The sequence below is a fragment of the Echinops telfairi genome, unplaced genomic scaffold (genome assembly GCF_000313985.2).
Source record: "Echinops telfairi isolate 266 unplaced genomic scaffold, ASM31398v2 ScPeMD7_60;HRSCAF=208, whole genome shotgun sequence".
NCBI lineage: Eukaryota > Metazoa > Chordata > Mammalia > Afrosoricida > Tenrecidae > Echinops > Echinops telfairi.
In genome coordinates, this window is record NW_022103958.1 from 44,515,654 (window position 1) to 44,522,873 (window position 7,220).

The window sequence follows — 7,220 nt, forward strand, 5'->3', positions numbered from 1 at the left end:
AGCAGCTAATTCTGTAAAGATCAAAGAAAAAAAGCATTCGATCAGGTGGTAGCATCTCATACACAAACCCTTAGAATGAACAAGCTTGACATGTTCAAGTAATAGCAAGTTAGCCAGTATAGCCAGAATACCATTCATGTAGCCTCTTCAATAACTTTTCTGATATTGTATTTTTCCCATGTGTGAGAAAAGAATGGCTTAGAGAGTTATTTGATTTGCCAAAGTGGTAAAGTTGGTAGTAAAAGTTTTTATTCACAGCCAGGAAGAGTGACTTTGGAAACTACCTTCTTGACAGTTAGATAAATCTCTAGTTCTGCCTTGAAGGGGGCAGTGTGGCATTCAGGTCTTACCATCTACTGCTCACTTCCTTGTATGTGAACATCCCAGTGCTGCCGGCATGACAGGATCTTTGAGACTCTTATTTGCACACTTTGGTTTCTCTGTTCTTCTGTTTCATCAAGTGCCATTTTATTTCAAACACAAAACAGATTTCTTCTTCTCAAGGCTTCTTAGAAAACCTTCTCTAGCCAATCTGATAAATTTCATTACTTTTTAGTCTGCGTTCACATGTGATTGTATTATGGTGACATTTTTAAATGTTTGTCTCCTATATCATAAAAGCAAAGGCTTACTAAAGCAACTTTTGTCCCTAAATTGCAGCCTAAGATATGTCTGCATCATGCTATTTCCATGAATAAGTGGAGTGCCATTTTCCATGAACCATCATACATTCCATGAACACATATATTATGTTCACTGACTAATTATTCCCATTTCTACTGCTTCTCTTGTGTTTATTTTATTTGGTCTTTTGATAAAGGTAGTTTGCTTCCTCCCTCAGTATATTTGAAGACCTATGAAGATATAGTCATGTCACCTAGCAATATAATATTTGCAATTCAGTGTTTAAACCTTTCCTGAGTAATTGAATAAATCATGGTACCCCTTCCCAAAATGAAAAATCCATCAAAATTCTAGAAGTGGTTGGTATAAATAAAGCATAGCAGAAAATAATTATTTAATAATTGTAGACATTATACCTTGATTTTCACAACCAATCTGTCAGATTGGCATGTTGAGTTGGCTTATGTGTTATTGTGATGCTAGAAACCACTGATACATATTTCAAATTCAAGAAGGATCATTCATGCTGAAAAGGTTTCATTAGATCTTACAGACTAAGACAGACTGGAAAAAGACAGACATCTACTTCCAAAATTTTAGGAGGTATAAATTTCATGAATAGCAACAAAACATTGCTGTAGAGGTCAGTACAAAGAGGAAGATGCCCAACAAGATAAAGTGACACATGTACTGAGCAGTGGGTTCAAGTGTTTTTGTTGTTGTTCTGTTGTACATAGGGTCACTATGAGGCAGAACTGATTTGATAGCACCTAACAACAAGATAGCTTGATTTACCGAGGTATCCAGACATACTGACATACTCATCATCTATCATGAGGCCTAGTGGAATTTCCTAGGAAGCCTTCACATTCAAACTCTTATCTCTGGACAGTCTTTCCAATAGTGGATAATTAAGTTTCAAAATAATGTGACAATGGTAAGTTTGAAAGTCTCACTGTGATTATTCTACTTTTTGTTTGAATAAATTCATTGTGTATCCTAATACCTAAAGGAAATACTGATTGAGAAAATGTCAATATGTTGGGTCTCTACTCAAGTACTCCCTCAATGCAAGAATACTTTATTCTATTAAACTGGAATTCCATGATGCTCACCTTCCCGACACACTTGCTGAAGACAAAGTGAAAATGTGGTGAAGAAAGTTGATGGTGCCCGGCTATCAAAAGCTATAGCGTCTGGGGTCTTAAAGGCTTGAAAGTAAACAAGGAGCTATCTAGCTCAGAAGCAACAAAGCCCACATGGAAAAAGAACACGAGCTTGTGTGATCACAAGGTGTCAAAGGGATTAGGTATCAGGCATCATCAGAACAAAAAATCATATCATTGTGAATAAGGGGGAGTGCGGAGTGAAGACCCAAAGCCTAGCTGTAGGCAATTGGACATCCCCTTACGGAAGGGTCGCAGGGAGGAGACGAGTCAGTCAGGATACAGTGCAGCAATGATGAAACATACAACTTTCCTCTAGTTCCTAAATGCTTCCCCCATCCTTCCACTATCATGATCCCAATTCCACCTTACAAATCTGGCTAGACCAGAGGATGCACACCGGTACAGATAGTAACTGGAAACACAGGGAATCCAAGAAGAATGATCCCTCCAGAACCAGTGGTGAGAGTGGCGATACCGGGAGGGTGGAGGGAGGGTGGGGTGGAAAGGGGGAACCGATTACAAGGATCTACATATACCCTCCTCCTTGGGGGATGGACAACAGAAAAGTGGGTGAAGGGAGACGCCGGACACTGTAAGATTTGACAAAATAATAATTTATAAATTATCAAGGGTTCATGAGGGAGGAGGGAGCGGGGAGAGAGGGGAAAAATGAGGAGCTGATGCCAGGGGCTTAAGTGGAGAGCAAACGTTTTGAGAATGATGAGGGCAATGAATGTACAAATGTGCTTTACACAATTGATGCATGTATGGATTGTGATAAGAGTTGTATGAGCCCCTAATAAAATGATTTTTAAAAAGAAATAAAAATATATATTAAATGCAAAAAAGAGAGAATGTCAATATGACATTATTCACTTATAGCAGAAATTGAAGATGATTTCTGGCTAGCATTTTGTAATAAGCTTACCCTTCTTGATTTATACCACTAATGTAAACTAAAAGGAGCATAACTGCTTCTTATCCCTGAAACCTCTGTCCCAGGTTTGTCAAGTAGCTGCACACGCCCTAGCAGAGAGCTGTTGTTTTCAGAATGCCTTCCCCTCCCGCCTCTTTTTCTAGATAGCAAGACTTACAGGAATTTTGGACTGCTTTTCAATTTTGGACTATGCAGACCCTCTTGTCTCATCTTATCAAAGCTCTTGCCAGTGGCCACTGGCCTGCTTCCTTTGTACATAAAACTCGTGGCTAAACTGGGGAGTGCTGGTCTATGATGTCACTTGTCCCTCCTCTCTGGAACGAATGGAAGGTTCCCCCCTCACATGGTAAGTAACTTTGATTCCTCCTTTTCCACTGCCATCAAGTCAATCCCAGCCAATAGTGACCCTCTATAACAGTGGTTCTCAATCCTCCTAATGCCACAACCCTTTAATACAGTTCCTTATGTTGTGGTGACCCAAACCATAAAATTATTTTCGTTGCTACTTCATCACTGTCATTTTGCTACTGTTACGAATCGGGTGATTTGTGTGAAAGGGTTGTTCAACCCCAAAGGGGTTGCGACCCACAGGTTGAGAACTGCTGCTCTATAGTCACTCAGTCTGTAAACCATTATGAAGTAGAAAGTCTCATTTTTCTTCCCAGGAGAGGCTGGTGGCTAACCTTGCAGTTACCATGATACAGCCTGGTATTTTTCTTTCCTGATTAAGGGACACTTTTCAAAGGAATAGGCCCATATTTATCACCAACTCTTTGGAAAACTGGATTTAATGAATATAAAAGTCGGAGTTGATGGAGCTTTTCTCTGTTTTTTTTTTTTGTTGTTGTTAAATATAGTTTTAAATATATTGATACTTTAAATTACTGTATTTGGAAAATAAAGAATATTGTTTATGGAATTACAGGCATGAACGGTGGTTAGAATATTTGGGCAATTTTACACATTTCAGGGGTTCACAAGGTCACGTTTTTACTGATTGTTAATGGCTATCTGGTTCCCTCTCTATATGTGAGAAGCTAATTTCCTTAGGTACTTGCATGAGGATATTTCAGATTCATGAAGGGAATAATTGCCGCTCTAATAAATCACAACTGCATAAATATGATGTAGTGGTTTTGAGTCTGAAACCACCAGCAGCTCCACAGGAGAAAGACCGGCCTTTCTACTCCTGTAAACAGTTCCGGTCTCAGAAACCTGTAGGGGTCGCTACGACTCAGCATTGACTCAATGCCAGTTAGTTTGGAGTTTGGGGTTTTGGAGGTGTCCACTCTGGCCAACAGCTTTTTTAAGGGAGGGAGAAGACACATAAAGATCCAAATTGTTTATGGTTTATTGTGTTAATTTTATACAGTGAAATTTGATGTCTACACATTTATAATTAGGTTATGGATGAAAGATGGAAATAAATTGTCCAAGGAATTTGTATTGCTTTTTACTATTTTACTCCCTTTGATGAATTTTATTGATGCGATGATAATCTACAAACATTTAAATTGTTCTTTTTAAATACCGCTGAGTTGGTTCCTAGTCACTGCAACCTTGTACAACAAAACAGAACTGCCCTATAGAGTTTTCAAGGTTAATCCTCAAGGTCTTTCTACCAAGGATGGGCTCAAGCTGCTGACCTTTTGCATTGACAATTGCACCAGCACTGCTCCTTAGCTGTAAGATTAAACTTGGAATTACATGTGAGTTTCTTATTTAATTGGATGTGGATTGAGCAGAATTAAGTCCAGGATTTGATGCAAAGTTTTTCCATCTACTGTGTAAATGTGGATAAATAATCTCTTTGATAATAATTGTTCTCATCTAAAAAAATGGGCAAGAATGTATCTATCTATATATATACAGATATATATATATATACATATACAGATATATCTATCTATATATATATAGATAGATAGATATATTCTTGTTTGGTTGCCATATTTTATGCACACAAACTAGCACATAATAAGTGTTCAGTACTTGCTGGGTCCCTTCTATTTGCTAAAACATACATCAAGTTATAGGCGACTCTTCCTTAGCAGACCTTCTAACAGGTTATTTCTCATACTGCTTCATTCCTTGGCCTACCAAAACAAACCTCTCTCTGTTCACTTGGCTTTTACCTGGTTTGCAGTCTTATTTTCTATTTACAGTTTTTCTTATCTCCCCTTATTATTTTTATCTATGTGCCAACTATTCCAGAAATAGGAAAACAAAAATTGTATTTCTCTTCAGCTGAATGGTGCCCTTAGCATCTTTAGTACCTTCTAATTTGTCCATTAATGCCCATAGCTACTTGACTACTAATGGGCAAAACCCAATGTTTAGGATAAATAGAAAAATAAAACAAAATTCTCACCTTATGCCAAAGGAGAATCACCCTCCAATCTCTTAAAATCAGGAGAAAAAAAATAGGAAGCTTCACAACTCATACAAACTTTCTACAATTTTATAGTGCTTTCAGGGATATGTTTTGAAGCCATTTGTGTCCTTTGAATGGCTCTGATGAGTCCGCCCTATGTCTGAAATTATGAAATCTCTTATAGAAGATAGAGTATTACCTTCTCCATCTCTATGGCTGGAATCCAATTCAACATGGATTATAATGAGAGGTTTGAGGACCCCTGAGGCCCTAGCCCCTTGGCACTACTTTGAGTTTCCTACTTTCAATCATATACCTGGAAGAGTCTCTTCTGTGTACCTAAACATTATTGTGATACCCATAAAATATTGGGTTTTTTCTTACATGCCTTTATGATTTTCAGTGGTTTATTTTTGTTTATCTGAACATGAAATAAATATGTTGAAATTCAACTTGTTAAAATATATTTTAGAATGTGGATGGTCCCCTCGTGTTTATTTTTACTTTCTATTTAATGCTTTTTTAAAATGCTTTTGAAAATTTACAAGTCCCACAAATCTCTTCTGTTCTATCCCAAGAATAGAAGTAGGATCTAAAGAGGCTAGATATACAAAGCTATTTACCAGAGATTAAGTAAGAATAACAGTTGAAAAATAACATGAATACATAATATGATTGTTGTGATTTCTTTTGATGAGTCAACTTACTGAAGAGGAAAATGTACTGTTTTCCAAATCCTTGCTTATTGCATTGTCATTTGAAAAGTATATATTTTACTTAAAAGCATCTTACTGGGAGATTGATTCTACATATCCACTCAGCAGATTGTTCAGAGCTTATAAAAATAATAACAACAACAAAACTCACTGCTATTGGGTCGATTTCAAGTCAATTATCATTCATAATGCCTCGCTAGGACCAAGTAGACCTGTAATCGTGGGTTTTGTAGACTGTAACTCCTTACTGAAGTAGCAAGCTTCCTTTTTCTCCCACCAAGCGGCTGGTAGTTTCTAACTGCTGACTTTGCAGTTCTGAGCTAATCGTGTAACCCTAGAGCTGTCTAGGGATATTTCTGGGCTCATATTGCTGTGTAATAAACCTCCCTACCCTTTCAACTCACTGGCATTAAGTTGATTTTGAACTCACAACATACTATAAAAACTGCAAACTCACTGCCATCATCGATGTCGACTCTTAGTAACCCTGTAAGACAGGATAGAACTGCCTCTGTGAGTTTCTGAGACTGTAATTCTTTACAGGGATATCCTTATCTTTCTTCCTCAGAGCTGTTAGAGGTTTTGAACTGTTGACCTTGTGGATTACAGCTGAACTCCTATGCACTATGCTACTAGGGCTCCCTTACCATCCTCCACAATAGAGTAAACCTGGCCCTCTGGATTTCTGAGGCTATAAATATTTCTGGGAGCAGAAAATATCATCTATCTCCTGTTCCCTATCCTTAATGGCTTTAAATAACACTTACCATAGATGTGTAGGCAAGGTTTTGTAGATACAACAGGAAACAAAACATTTCATTTACTCATAGTCTGAGTACTAATCCTGATTATAGTGTATGAACTTAATTGGGGCTTTGGCCTCTCTATGTGCACATGGTAGGTGGATTCCAAAGTCAAGTATCACATAAGAGCAAGACAGATACTACATCACCTTTTATACCCTGTCTGTTATACTTTATTCAATTCATTGAGGCAGACATAAGTTGTGCACAGATTCTGAAAGAGATCAATAATAAGTTTATCTTATTAAAATTTTAAGGGCGAGTTTAGATTCCTTTGGGAGCAAATTGAAGAAGTTGAAGAATAACTTGCATTTCACTCATTTCTTTTTTTCCCTTGCAATATGCTAAATTTGTTTTACAATTTCCTTTTGCAATACATCAACCCACTTGAGTTTCCTGTGGAAGTCAGAAGCTGAGTAAGATTACTAGATGGTAAAATATAACATTGGAATTTTAAAATGAAATATCCCATATCTTTTTTATTTGCTTATTTAGTTTGCATGCCATTTAAATTAAACAAAAATTAAAAGGAGCGGTATATTTAATTCAAACAAAAATATGTATTATGAATTAAAGGATCTTATAGTTAAACCTCGC